Source organism: Eschrichtius robustus, chromosome X, assembly GCF_028021215.1.
Source record: "Eschrichtius robustus isolate mEscRob2 chromosome X, mEscRob2.pri, whole genome shotgun sequence".
NCBI lineage: Eukaryota > Metazoa > Chordata > Mammalia > Artiodactyla > Eschrichtiidae > Eschrichtius > Eschrichtius robustus.
The window spans coordinates 98,637,224-98,651,818 of NC_090845.1; the positions used below are offsets into that span (position 1 = coordinate 98,637,224).

At 49.7% G+C, this 14,595-nt stretch overlaps 1 protein-coding gene across 15 annotated transcripts in view; it reads left to right on the forward strand.

Annotated features, from left to right (window-relative positions):
- The window catches only part of PAK3 (p21 (RAC1) activated kinase 3), a 275,538-nt gene that overhangs the window by 156,871 nt on the left and 104,072 nt on the right, over positions 1-14,595 (forward strand). The window contains exons 1-6 of one of the 15 annotated variants that reach the window (XM_068532416.1): positions 152-255; positions 1,229-1,294; positions 1,413-1,522; positions 2,331-2,681; positions 2,947-3,162; positions 6,454-6,601. The exons of 1 other annotated variant lie outside the window; for it this stretch is intronic. The gene's annotated coding sequence lies outside the window, so the exon portion shown is untranslated. 13 more of the 15 variants (XM_068532419.1, XM_068532418.1, XM_068532421.1 and 10 more) reach the window with 13 other exon arrangements.

Below are 14,595 nucleotides of genomic sequence, written 5' to 3' on the forward strand. Positions count from 1 at the left end.
TGTTGCCGAGCAGGGCTCGACCGCGGGCGTGCAGCTGTGGGCGGCGGACCGTCTGGGGTCTCGCGCGGGGGGCTGCAGCTTTCCCCGGCCCGGAGCGAGTGTGCAGGGCCGGGAGGAGAGCCGGGGGGGTGGGGAGCGGGCCGAGCCCGGGGCTGCGGCTGCGGCCGCGGGGCTGCGGCGCCCCAGCCCCGCCAGCCAGCCCGAGCGCTCGGAGGGAGAGGCAAGGTCTGGACGGGGTGGCTGGACCAGTGGCAGGTAAATCCCGCGATGGGTGGCACCCGGCTCGCTCTGGGGAAGGGGGTGGCGGCTGGGCTCTGCTTTTAGCCGGCCGGGCAGATTTTCTGCCTGCCCGGACCCTGCTCCCGCTGTCGCGGCGCCCCGGCCTCGAGTCCCCTACGTGGCTCCCCCAGAGCCCTGACACCCGGCGCACCGTGTACACGATCCCGGCTCGCGAACCCGGACAAGTGGGTGTGTCGGGGCCATTCCCGGAGGACCAGGGCCCCTTCGCTGGGTCAAGCCCTAGACTCGCTTACTGGGGCCTGGGCCGCTTGAGGCTAAATCCGCCCCCGGAGCTACGTCAGGCTGTAAGTCTTATACCATCTTCCCGCCTCCCTCCCCCAGCCACTGTAGCAGCGACGGCAGCCCCCTACCCCCCCAAGGCGAGGGGGTGTGGCCGCGGCCCCGGCAAGTCCGGGGGAGGGGGAACAGCCCAACCCGAGCAAACAGAAAAAGTGACGATTTTCTTACACGGGCGCCTTTCCCCCCTTTCTTTTATTTTTCTATATTCCCCCTCCCCCTTTTTGGTGGGGGGGGGCAATCAGAGGAGGACTCTTTTCTTCTCCTGCGAGGACTAGAATGATGCAATAATGTCCCTAGAATGCCCGGGGTCCCTCAGTTGGCCTTTGTCTTTGTCTGGGGAGCAGGGTCATCAGGTCCACTGCCCCCCTTCCCTGTCCCCCTCAGCTTGCAGGGGGCCTTGCCCTCAGTTTGCGAACTGGCTCTGGCGAGGTTCCTGCCACACTTTCGGAGGGATTGGACCTTTTCGATTCTTGCTCTGGCAGGATTCCTGCCACACTTTCGGAGGGATTGGACCTTTTCGATTTCTTGCTCTGGCAGGTTCTCCTTCCCTCGGTGGTGGTGGAGGGGTGGAGTGCGGGAGCGGTGGGAGGGCGGTGCCCGCAGGGAGGGAGCCAGAGGCTCCACTTGTTCTTTTGGTCCCACCTTCCAGAATCCAGTGCCAGACTCTGGACTTGAGGGTTCTGGGCTGTGGTCTGTAGAAGCGAAGGAGAGAAGGGTGAGTGGCTTGGCTTTGGGAAGCATGAAGGGGGCGGTTGCAGTGCTATTTTTAAAAAATGGTTTTCAGCAGGGAAGCCTTTAGCCATGTTAGTCTCGCTCCCCTCATGGTTTTGCAGACTCAAATCCAGGCCAACTGTATGGCTGTCTGAGGTGTTGGAACAGAAGGAAGTCCATTCCTGTCGGTGACAACACTGTGGCCCTGTTCTGGAATGACCGAGGTGTAAAGGTCAGTGCGGTTTTCACTGGGCCATCTGCAAAATTATAATTGGGCAGGTCTGTGATTTGGTTCTTGAGGCCTTTAATCAGGGAGACCTTTGGGCAAAGGGGCTTAATGTGGTAATGGGCGATTAACAGTCCAGGGCTTGGAGAGAGCCACGTAAGGCTCTGTTTCTGGATACAAATATCATATCCTCCTCCCCCCAGGAAAGAGGCAAAATAGCCAGAGACTGGGGGAGGGGGGACGGGTAAAAGCCAACAGCTGCGAATCTCGAGGCCAGGGGGGCCCTTGAGATGTCAAGGAGCAGGCCCTCCAAGCCTCCAGGCAGGCAAGTGGGCCTTGTAGGAGAGACCTAACAGAAAAAGGGGGTTTGCCTGTGATAGAGGTACAGGCATGGGGCCACAACACCCTAAGGACGTTCCAAGTAGCTGACCATTCCCACGGGTTGCTCTGAGGTCTTTTGGGGGGAAGGGAGCAGACAGACGTGACAAGAGACGGAAATGAGGAATAACTTCGGGGATTGGGAGGTGCTGCCCTCATCAGAGACTCTGTTATTGTGAGGTCAGAGACTAAGCTACTATGAAGTCAAAGTGGGTAGCCAAGGCCCAAAAAAAAAAAGTTAGATCTAGAAATCAGATAGAGTAGGTAGGTAAGGTCAGGGGAGTAGGTAGGAACAAAGCCAAAGAGAGAGAGAAGAAAAAAGCCATCATCTTACCAGGAGCCCAAAGGCCCTGATTTCCCTGGTGAACTGGGGGCAGTTTTGGTGGCTGAGGCACCTGTGGCTCAGCCCAGACTTAGGGGGACGATTGCTCCGTAGTTGGGGAATCAATAGCGTTCCCACCGGTGAAACCCAACCTTCAGGAGCCAGTAGCTTTGGTCGAGGGAAGGAGAAGAAACTTGATGAGCAGCAGCCTCTACAAATGGCTCTTCCTCCTGGGTAAGGAGAAGGGAGTGGGGGACCAGGGCCCCAGAACGGACTGGGGGAGCTTCGAATCTGGCCGAGACAGGTAGGTTGACTGCTTTTACCTGGGGTGGGCCAGGGCCAGGTCTGGGTCCCCTGCTCCAGGCATGGGGGCATCTCTGCCTGTGCTCAGAAAGAAAGCCCTCCTTCCCAGGGGCCCTGGGACCCTGTGCAGACCAGGGACGGCGAAAACCACTGCCCTAGAAGGTAAGTGAAGCTGCTGAGGCATCTAGGGTGCAGCTTAAGCTTCAGCTGCCCTGTTGTCCCCCAACCTCGCCACCGGCCAGAGGCTAGGCGGTTCCCTCTGCAGGGCCTGGGGTGAACTCGGCTGCCAGCTCAGCACTACGCGGCTTCTCCGGCAGGGGGCGGGAAAGGGCAGGCCGGGGCGCGCCCAGGGCCAGAGTCCTCCCTTTCAGGTGTGAAGCCTGGGCCTCGGATCAAGTGACAGCCATACATTTCAAATCTGATTTAGGGGTACCAGATGAACCCTCGGGTCTGGCAGTCTGTTTCCATTTCCTCCCAGAATGTGTCGCTTCCTCCCACGCTCCGCGACTTTGGAAGGCGTTTGCATTTACATCCGCCGTGATTACTGGAGTCACTAATACAGCCTAACCCGGAGTTTAATTGGAAACGTTAATCAATGCGATGGATCCGTGTCTGATTTGCACAGTCGGTCAATTATCTGCAGGTTGGGGCAATCGGCGCTGCGTCCAGGGGGATGCGAGGAGGGGCAAGATGGCATGGCCACAGCTGGGTCTGCGGGCGCGAAGCAAAATGAGGGAAGCGGAGCTTGAAGACTGGAAAGAGATGAACAGTTTCCTGGTGGGGAATGGAAATCACAGAAAGGCCTGGGCACCTGATCACTGAAATGGACTAGGACGGTGTTGGAGCCCACACAGTGGAGATGGAGGCCAGGGTTTTGCCCTGAGGTGGGAGGGTCCTGGATTTGGAGAAGGAAGATTTTTTAGGGACTAGAGAACCAGGAGCCGGGGTGGAACCAACCCTGGGAGTCCAGAAGCCAGTGTTCTGGTCTGAGTGTTTCTGCCCCTCTCCGGGCCTCAATTTCCTTGTCTTTCAAATGATGGGTTTGAACGAGGTGGTTTCTAAGATGATGGTGACATTTTAGGAAGTGGGTCCGTTTATTCTTGGTAATGAAAAACAGGTTCACTAAAGGAGAGCCCCCCCCCCAATTTACCCCTTTTAAATCATACTTTTTGGCGTGCCTCTAATTTGGAGGAAAACAGTACAAAACAAACCCACAACCACTACACACATTTCATCTCTTTCAGCAGGGTGGCCTTACGTTTATTTCATGTGAATGGGAACAGGGAGGAAAAGAGATGCACAAGTGGAGAATCTGCCCCTGTAACCAAGGCCCTGAAAAGAGCCGTGGGGCTCTTAACACAGATCTTACACCCTGGAGGGGGGCGGACATGCGTTAGTGGCCCTGACTCCCTAACTCAGCCTCAAAACAGAAGGGCTTGGGGTGAGGGTGAAGGAAAGGCCCGGCTTAGGGTCTGTATCCTTTTCCTTCTGTCTTCCTCACCACCCCCCTCTCTCTGAGTCAGGTGGGCTTTTTAGAATTCTGTACTTTCTAGAGACACTACCCCTAACAGTCAGCACAATCGCGCCCTCTAGTGACCTCAACGGGGACACCTTTGGCAGAGCTCCGGATACATCCCCTGGCCCAGCTCCGATGTCAGAGCTTAACCCCCTTTGCAGCTGCTCCTTCCTGTGGAGAAGGGCTTCAGTCCTTCCAACTGAGGAACTCAGGCGGCTGCAACTTCCTGTAGGCCCATCTGGGGCTGGGAGTTGAGAGAGGGAGCCACTTCACCCCCCGTGCCCAGTTTCCTTCTTTGGGTCTGAAAAAGGTTCTGGAACATTTACAGCTATCTTCAGTGCTGGGACAGGTACCTGCCATGGGAGGGCTCTGTGGCGGAGAGAGTGGTCCACAGATTCCCTCCCCTACCAAAGAGGTGGCAGCCCTAGTCCCCAGACAGATGCTGGCAGGAAGCCGGAATGTAGCAAGGCTGGGGTGCTGGTAGGCGCATGAGGGGTGCACTGATCTCTACCCCAGCCTCCAGTAGGAGGCTAAGCCACAGGTGCATACACGGGCAGTATAAACACACAGAAGATACAGACACACAACGTGGCGTAGACATATGACACACAATATAGATTAGACACAGGCTCCCCAAGCACGGGATAGATGGAATACGCATGCAACACACTGCAGACCCACGGCGCACATACACAGTACGGTACTGACATGATACACATGCACAACACCATGTAGACACGGCTGCACACGCACGACACGGTGCAGGCATGCAAATGCAAAGTGGCGCAGGCTGCGGCTCAGACACACCCGACCCCGTACGTGCTCACACAGACGTGCCCGCGCTTCCACCACAGCATACCCCCAGACGGGTGACAGGAGTGCGGCCACCAGGTGGCGCCCTGTGTCCTGCCCGTTGCTTCTGCATTGGCTCCGGCTGTGCAGCTGGTGGGTTCAAAGCGGGCTGCCGTGGAAGCAATAAGCAGCTGAGGGGAAGTGGAGGTAGGTCAAGGAAAGCTCTTGATCTTGCACAGAAACCTGGAGCTGCTTGGTTAGTACCGGCTGGTGCACTAGCGCCCCGCTCCCCCAGGTCCTCTGGCGCTGCCCCCCACCTGGGGATGCGCAGGGGCCTTCCTGCGGCCCTTCTTCTTGGGCCCTCTCCAAGTCCCGCCCCTCTCTGGAGCTACGGCAGCCCTCCCTCCCTCACCCCCCCCAACGCCCTTGCAGGATGAGCTCATGCATTGGGGGCGGGGGTGGCACACCACTCAGCAGTGCAATGGGTAGCATTTGGAAAGGCTGCTTGGAGTGTGCGTGTGGGACTCTTGCAGGGGATGCCAGGGCCCTGGGGGGCCAGACGTGCTCTGGAGGCTTGCCAGCAGCAACTGGCAGACCTGGGGGATGGCTTGGTCTTTTTATTCTAGAAAGGGGAATTGGGAAGAACGGGGCTTTTCCTGGCTCCCTGAGGCTTCCGTTTTACTCTCTCCACCTTTAGATACCCATCCATCCATCCATCCATGTCTTTGGGAAGGAAGGATTGCAGAGCTTGGGGTCCTATCAAGGGAATATCAGTCTCCTCCTTGAGAGGTTCAAGTGATTGTGGGGAAGGGCAGGAAAGGGAAGGGTTAAAGGGACCCTGTCTCCTTTGTGGTTGGACATGGAAACCTCTCTGGGGAAGACAGGGGAAATTGTAACCCCCTAAAAACCCCAGTATGTATTCGCCCCCCAAAATCTGGGGAAGACTACAGAAGGCATACCTGTGGCAGAGATTGGAGGAAGGTAGAGGAAAGTTCCAATTAGGATCAGAGGCCGAGGCCCTCAGCAGCTGTGAGATGATAGCAAATCAGGGGACCTCAGAGTGCTCCCCCAACCCTGCCCACCAACCCAGTGAAGGAGGTTGTTGAGGAGGGAGATGGAAATGGCGGTGGAGACTTGGGGGTGAGGGATGAAACAGGCTGAACAGCCGGGTCTTCAGGCAGCTCAGGTAGCCTCAGAGCCAAACCTGCATCTGCCACCATCTCGCAGTTTCCTCCTGTTCACTGGACTCTACCACCTCCTGTAAATATGCAAATATTTCACGTCTGTCATTTGATAGAGTGCTCTCAGCACTTGTCCAGGGTGACTAGGGCAGGTCTTTTCCACTCACCGGCAAGCAGATCCAGAGTGGTGAAGTGCTAGCAGTTCTCAACTTGGAACTCGCAGCTCAGTGCCCTTTCCGGACTCCCATGTACCGAGGCTTTTTTTTTTTTACACTTCTTGACTCTGATTATCTACCTTCTTAAGGGATTTTCTGTATAGTGTGTGTGTGTGTGTGTGTGTGTGTGTGTGTGTGTGTGTGTGTGTGTGTGATATTTGGGGGGTTGCATGGAGTAGTAGCAGGTGGGGAAGGAGGTTCCCGCCCCCCCACAATGCTTCTCTCGGCAGGTTTCCCCCAAGAAAGAGCAGCTGAGTCCTTGCATCTTGTGGCAGCTGGTGTGCCCAGCACTGAGCCCGTCGGAGCTGAAGGCAGCCCGGCCCCTTCTCACGGGCAGCACCCACCTGTGCTGAGGTCCTGCAGCGGTGGCTGTGTGAGGTGAGTAATGGATTCCAGGGCAGGGAGTTAGGGATCTCCAAATCCAGGTAAATGCCACCTTTCCACCAGAGCTCCCTGGTGGAAAGACCCTGCCTGGGCCTCACCAGCCAGGCCTCAGGGCACAGCCCATACTTTCTGGGGGATTGTGCAGCTGCGCTTGGTCTCTTGGTTCCCCCATCTCTAACATGGGATTGACAGCCTTGACCTACATCCTGGAGTGAGCAGGAGAAACAAGCTAACAGTCATTGCCAAGTCCTTTGCAAATGTCAAGCTCCATCTAAGAGCTTTAGTGTAACACAGACATGCTTCCCATCAAGCTGTCATTTCCTTTCCTCTTGCTTTCCTGACATTGAAGTGGCATTTCAGCCACATGCCCCAAATTCACCAGTTGGTTCCTGTAATTTCTACTGCCCCATAACCTTCATTTTACCTTCCTATTCGAAGTGTACCCCTATCCCATCCATCCCAGCTTCTGGGCCTGGCAGGCTTAACTTAAACCTTCCAGAACATTCCCTCTGTCTTACCACCCAACCAGGGAGCATTTCCTCCCCCAGCTCTCCAACGACGCCTGAGTCTGTAGCATGTAGTGTAGCCCTTGTTTCTCTGCTGCCTTAACTAATTCTTGCATGGTTTCTGGAGTGTTCATCTTGGCTGGTAAACTGGACTGTGTAAGGTCTTCAGGAGTAGGGGCCAGATTTCACAGGTCTCTAGTCTCTCTCAAGTGTCTGACAGTTCCCTAACAGCTTTTCCATTTGGGCCTCTCTCTCTTCCTGTCCACTCCTTTCAGGTTTCTTGGCCTGCCTCTCTGATCGTCTACCTGTCTCTTTTCCTCTCAGGCAGCCATGATAGCTTCCTCTGTTGTCGTCTCTGTCTGGCCTTCTGTTGCTATATGCTGCGGTCCAGCTATCTGTATCTTACCGTCCCTCTGTCTCCCTGTCTGGTCTTCCGTCTTTTTGTCAGTTGCTGAGACATCTCTCATATTGCCCAAGTGAAAACCAAACAACCAAAATTAAAAAAAAAGACTCAACAAGAAAAACAAAGAGACCTAAACAAAAAACAAACAAGGAATATGCAATGCAGTTTCCTTTCACACTGAGCCTGTCCTGGGCCTACAGGACGAAGGAAAACTGCAGCTCAGTGGCAGGTGCTTCTGTGATGCCATCTCATGGAGGGGAAGCTCCAGAGTTGTGGCCGTGAAATTGAAGGTATGAAATTACAGCCTTGCCGATACTGATGCATTCAGCTTTCCAGAGATGCTCTGGCAGGGGATCCTCTATAGAGCTTGAGCAACAGAAGGTAACTAGAACTGGCTAAAATAAGAAGCAAGCCCCTGGGTCTCTCCTGGGTGTTCCATGACAGCCACAATAATAACTTGTATTTATTGTCTACTGTTGCCAGCACTGTGCTAGGCATTTTACTTGCATGAGACCATTTGATCCTACAGTGACTCTGCAAGGTAGGAATTTTTTTCTGATAGTTGCTGTTTTTGCTTCTGATTATAAAAGTGATACTAGTTCGAGGTAGGTATTTTTATCATCACTGTTTTTACCCATGAGGAGATAGAGGTTGAGAGGGGCTAAGGTGCTTGCGTGTAACTGGACACATGTTGTGACTTTGGGAGGAAAGACACTTCTGGAGGGTTTCTCAGCATCCCAGATAATTTTGGTACCCTCCGGTGCTCACACACGTACACTCTCACTCTCACAAGCACATACTCATACCCTTGTACGTTCACACGATCAGATTTACCTCCTTGACTCACACTCACTGTTCACACTGGACACATTCATAGTGATGATCACTCTTACCCCCTCGCCCTCACACACCGTCGTATTTCTGAACACACTATATACAGGTACATTCATACTGCCGCACACTGATACATATTCACGTCTCTATATTCACAGTTCCGTACTGACACACACCCACACTTATCATACACCCACCCTCACGTTCTCACACACTCTTTACGTTCCTTCTTATGTTCTCACACTCTCCCAGTCATACCTACACACTCACATCCATTCAGATGATGCAGTCACCCTTAACCCTCCCTCAAATTCCTACACAATTACACACACTCCGTACGCAGACATAGGTTGACTTTCCCCTGCCTGTTTCTCATATGGTCATACACACACTCAATTTCATACACTCCAACACATTTGCACTGATACCACTATTTCCTCCTCACAGTTACATGTTTACACAGCTCATAAGTCATGGACACACACGTGTGCATACGTGTTCATATGTTCACATTTATACATGCCCACACCATAAACACAATCTCACCCATTTAAACTCTTCTATCTTTGTACACTCTGAATTACACCGTTCCACTCATATATTCAGCACTGGCACAATCACTCTAACCATGTCACATTCACACGTAATCACACTTACACATGGCAACGCTCATTTTGACACAGATTCACAATAATACTAATAATGACCCATGCTCTCACGTACACACCCATGTAATACTTTCCCAAACTCTTATACATACCCCCGCACTGATATTATCACATTCGCACACTTTCTCACTTCACACACACACGCACACACACACTGTAACACACCCAATTACAGGCAGTAGTTCGTAGTCACAGCTGTCACTTTTTTCCCCCCTATTTGCCACTAGTTCTCTTCTCACCTCTGGCTAAAAGGAAGAGTGTTGCTCTCAGCCAGGTGCCAATGGGACTGGATCTTTCTAGCAGAAAGGAGTGAGATTTATGTCTAGGATTAAAAAGAAGCTGCTCAAACCCTCAGGTCAAGTTTTACATCCTTTCACCATAGTTTCCTTTTGCAGAAATCACCTCTAATAGGCAGAACCTTAGCCACTCCTTTCCAGAGAGGTTAGGGTTTCAATGGTTTGTTTATCTTTTGGAAGTTTATGGCTTAACTTGCCACCTCATTTCTCTCCCAAGGGCAGGGGGAGGTGAAGCCTGCGTTTCTTTATGCACTCCTAATGGTTTCCTATGTGAAAGTGTGTGTCTTTGATTTTTTGTTTATGATCTGGAATTGCCTGCTGATTAGACACGTGGAAAGGGCAGTCCTGCTTCCAGCAGGTACCTCTCATCCAGCCAGGTCTACCCTTCCCCTATTAACCCTGGACCATGGTATTCAAGAAAGAGAAAGAAAAGGTTAATGAGCTAGCTGGATGATAAAACACATTCCTATTGTGAGTGTGCACGAGCACATGTAGACCCCACTGGAATTTCAACAGCTGTTACTAACAAGTTAACAGAGGAGATTTCTCAGTAGGCGTGGGTAAAGACAAGCTGAAGAAACTTCCTTGCACTCCAGACAGACTGTAGATTTCCCTGCAGAGGGTGAAAAAAAAAACCCAGGAGTGAACCAATAGATCAGGAGCCTGGTGCCAGGGCCATGTGCCACCCTAGTCCACAAGAGCACCTTGTAGGAGTCTCCCTAGTCCATGGCTGCCCCTGCTGGAGTCTCCCTGGAGTAAAAACACTTCAAAATATGACCAAGCTGCCATTGGATATGGGTTCCAGCACACCATGGGGAAGAGCCTATACTCTGGGATACCACCTCTCCACCTCACCCCATGTACACCCATCATTAGATCGAGAACTTCTTTGATAGCTGAGACCACACCACCTTACTTATCTTGGATTATCAGTGCCTAACACAATGCCGGGCCCAGGGCAGCTACTTGAGAAACTCGATTAAGAAACTAAACGGGGTGGGTGGGCGGCAACATGTGGTCAGGACAGATCCAGTGCCTCTCTCCCTCAATTCCAGGATTCCAATGGCATTACCAGCTCAGATTGAGGACCTTCTGTGGGCCACACATAGTACAAGGCCCAGAGGGAAATTCAAATGGGTGAGAGGCACAGACTCTGCCCCTGAGTTTGAATTTCATTTGAATGGGAAAGATGAAGTCACCATGAAACCGTAGTACAAGGCAGCAGTCTTGAAGTTTGGGGTTAGCGGAGTCTTTATCATGTAATTCAGTGGTCTTCAGGCTCCAAAAGGCCTTGAGGGCCCATGAGTGGTTGGAAACAGCAGTCAGGATTTAGGGAAGACACTTCCCAAAGCAAACTGCCTCATAGACACATAGAAGATTGTGTAACAAAGTGCTTTGTCACTGGGCATAAGGCAGAGGAATAAAAGTGAGCTTTTAGACCTTAATGGAAATATTGTACTTAATTAAGATTTAGCCACCACTTCCACCAGGAGACAGCTTTAGGGAAATAGCTCGGCAAATTTACATTTGATCGTTTCTGCCGATATGCTGAGACTCACCGAAAGCAATTTATAACACTGACAGTACTGGCTGAATTTTAGGAGGGACAAAATGCACCTGCCTGCCTGAATTCACTTGAATACAGCGAGGAGCGCTAAGTAAGGAGACCCACCCCGAGCATGTATATGGTATTTTATACTTCCCAAAATATTTAATAACCCCTTCATCTGTTATGATAGAAGCATTAGGAGCACCAACTCTGGAATCAGCTAGACCGGCATTTGAATCCCAATTTGGCCGCTTCCTAGCCATGTAACCTTTTTTGAGTCAATTACTTATCCTCAAGTCTCAGTTTCCTCATCTGTAAAATGGGCACGACACTAATACCTCATTGAGTTGTTATGGGGATGAATTGAGATACTGTATGAAAGCGTTTAGCACAATGTTTGGCCTATAGTCAGTGCTCAACAACTGGTAGATCTTATTATTATCCTTACCACAGCCCTTGGAAGGAGGTGCTCTCAAAGGGGCAGAACCCTGAGGTAACAGAGAAACAGTATGGTTCCTTGCTGCCAAAGACCCGATTTTCACAGGACTTGTTGCCTGCTTTCCTTTAAGTCTTTATTTCTGCTTAACCACAGGCTAGGGGGTCAATGCTCATTTCCACTTAAGAAGATGAGTGAAAAATAAAATTAACCCATGCGAGTTTCCTCATTTCCTGTGTCATTTTCAGACATGCTTATTTGGCCACTGTAGCAATGTTTCATGTTCATTTCAATGTCCCCTCTAGTCCTACAGCTTTTCCCTTGAAATCGTGAAGCCCTCAGTAATGTCACCTTCATATGCTGGTACAGAAACCTGGGAGAGGAGGAATGGAAAAGACTCCTGATGCTGGTGGAGCCAGAGGTCTGGTCTCTAACCACAGGCCCTCCTCTGCCCTTGATTCTCATGCTGAAATGTCTGTGTCGTGGGCAGGGGGTCTGCTCATTTCCAGGCTTTGGTCCCAGACACCAGAGTGGAGGCACGGTTCACTCACTTCAAAGCCCTAAGAGCATTTGTGTCCATGCAAAAGCTGTGAGTAACTGAGAACTCATCATATCACATAAAACTGTAATGTGATTGAGGAAGCATAAATAAGAGCATGGGCTTTGAAGTCACACAGACATGGGATTGCATAGTTTTGTTTTTCTTTTCCATTATGGTTTATTACAGGATATTGAATATAGTCCCCTGTGCTATACAATAGGACCTTGTTGTTTATCCATTCTGTATATAATAGTTTGCATCTGCTAATCCCAAACTCCCAGTCCTCACTCCCCCTCCCCTCCCCCGGCAACTACAAGTCTGTTCTCTAGGTCTGTGGGTCTGTTTCTGTTTGGTGGATAGGTTCATTTCGGTCATATTTTATTAATAGATTCTACATATAAGAGGCATCATATGGTATTTGTCTTTGAGATTGTCTAGTCTTACTCTGTGACCTTGGCGAGTGAACTGATGTCTCTGAATGTCAGTTTCACCTGTAAAATGGAAATAATAATACAAGTGGTTTTGCAAGTTATGTGAACTTGTACATGAGTAACTTTTAGCAGAGTGCCTGGAACATAATCAAATCTCAGTGAATGGTGGTGATTTTTTTTTTTATGGCCTGTGAAGTCTGTGGCAGTAATTGTAAACATCTTCTGTGGGTAAAAAATCTTAAATTACTTCAAAGCATTTCCCACGTGTGGATCATTTGATCCTCACAACCTCTTGGTGAGGTGGTCACCTTTTACATGTGAGGAAATAGATTCAGAGCGACCAAGGGACGTGCTCAAGGTCATGAAGCACATTAGCAGTGCTGGGCTGAGAAGGTACTAGTCTAGGCTGAATACTTGCATCTTTGCTGGACAAAGTCTTTGGGGCGACAGTTGGCAAATATGAGCTGTTTGAATTGAGCATAATCCTTCCTGTGAAAAAATGTCTAAATGCTACTAGCTACAGTTTAGCTGCTCGCCAAACCACACGGTGTTTCTCTCTGTGTCTTGTGTGATGCCCAGCATGTTGCAAAAGTGCAATAAATGTGACATCGTAAGAGTACCCTTTGCAACAAGGCTGAGTGATATATGGCCACGGTGGTACCATTTACCACCAAAAGGAAAATCTTTCTTGAGGCATGCTGTGTGGTTTTGTTCATGCTGCTCAAGGAGTACCAAATGTCCAGAGCCTGGAAATTCTTGAAACATTCTGAAACACATCAGCAGACCTCTGGTGCCACTTGGCCATTTCTCTTCTGACCTGAAAATGACAAGGCGTCAACTTTAGTGAACTCTAGGGAAAGGACGGGAGGACAAAAAGATAAGAGCATTTTTGACCTCTCTGTGACATTTGCCTCATAGCCATATTCATCTTGAAATACATTTCTCTTGGTTTCCATGATGTCATAGAGCCAGTTCCTCTACTTCTTTAAGCATATTTCTCAAGGATCCCTGGTTCCTCTTCCAGCCCCGAAATGTTGGTGTTCCCCCGAGGTCTTTCCTCCTCTCTTATTCTATGCTCTTCCTGGGCAATCGCACCTACTCCCATGCTGATGGTCTCCAAATTAATACTTTCAGCCCACGTGTCCTGCTCTCCACTGAACCCTTCCATAATGCCAAATAAACATGTTAGAACTGCTGCTACGTTTATACTTGTCTTAATTTTGCTTTCTCTATTGAGAGGAATAGATATAGCTAGGGAGAGATTGTTTTCCCACCACATGTGAATTGATGTTTCCTTCAGCTTTTTATTATTTGCTATGTAATAAAGACAGGGTGCTTAGATATTTATTTTGCTTCCTACTAGATATTCCTAGTTTAATTTTTACCGAGATATCCATCGTGTCACTGTGTTTGTTCTCCTTTCTTTGTATATGGACTTATACAAAAGTTACATATTCGAGGACCATTTGCAGATATTTAGTCTTTGTAGAATGTTTATGTTTGTTGGTAGAGTCTTTATAAAAATTTAGACAAATTTTCTATAAAACTGATAAGGGCTGTCCTATTGGCCAAAACCCGAATAACGTGTTATTATTCTCTTGGGAATATGATTATTACTGGTGGTCCAGTGGCTGCTCATTTAAGTGGCCTCCCACATAATCATATTTGTTATCAGCATACCAACTTCATTAGCTTTTTTTATTAATCACCATTCTAAGCTAGTTGTTTACTCTCATTTCCAAAATAACCAGAAACTGAGGCACAGTTCTGTCTGGAATCCTGAACAAAAACTAAAGACTACACTAGGGATGTAATGTACAGCATGGTGACTATAGTTAATAATACTGTGTTGTATACTTGAAATTTGCTAAGAGAGTGGATCTTAAGTGTTTTCAACGTATCAAAAAGCAAAACAAAGCAAAAAAGTGATGGATGTATTAATTAACGTGATTGTATTTCATGTTACACAGTTGTATGTTAATTGGTATATGTATACTATTTCACATTGTACACATAGACCAGACCATTAATCACATTGTATACCTTATATATATACTTTTTATATTTGTCAGTTATCCTTCCGTAACCTGGAAAAACCCCTAAAGGCTAAAAAAATCAACCCTCCCACATTCCTCTGGGCCTCTTGGGATAGAAATATATATATTTCTACCCAGATTTCCATGTGGGGTGCTGAGACCAGTTAATCCCACCAGGCCTAGCATCCCTGCCATCTTTGGCCAATGTCTTCTTCAACCTGCTGTATCTGCTACACTGTCACCCGAATAATAGCTCTGAAACGCACAGCTCATCATGCCATTCCACTG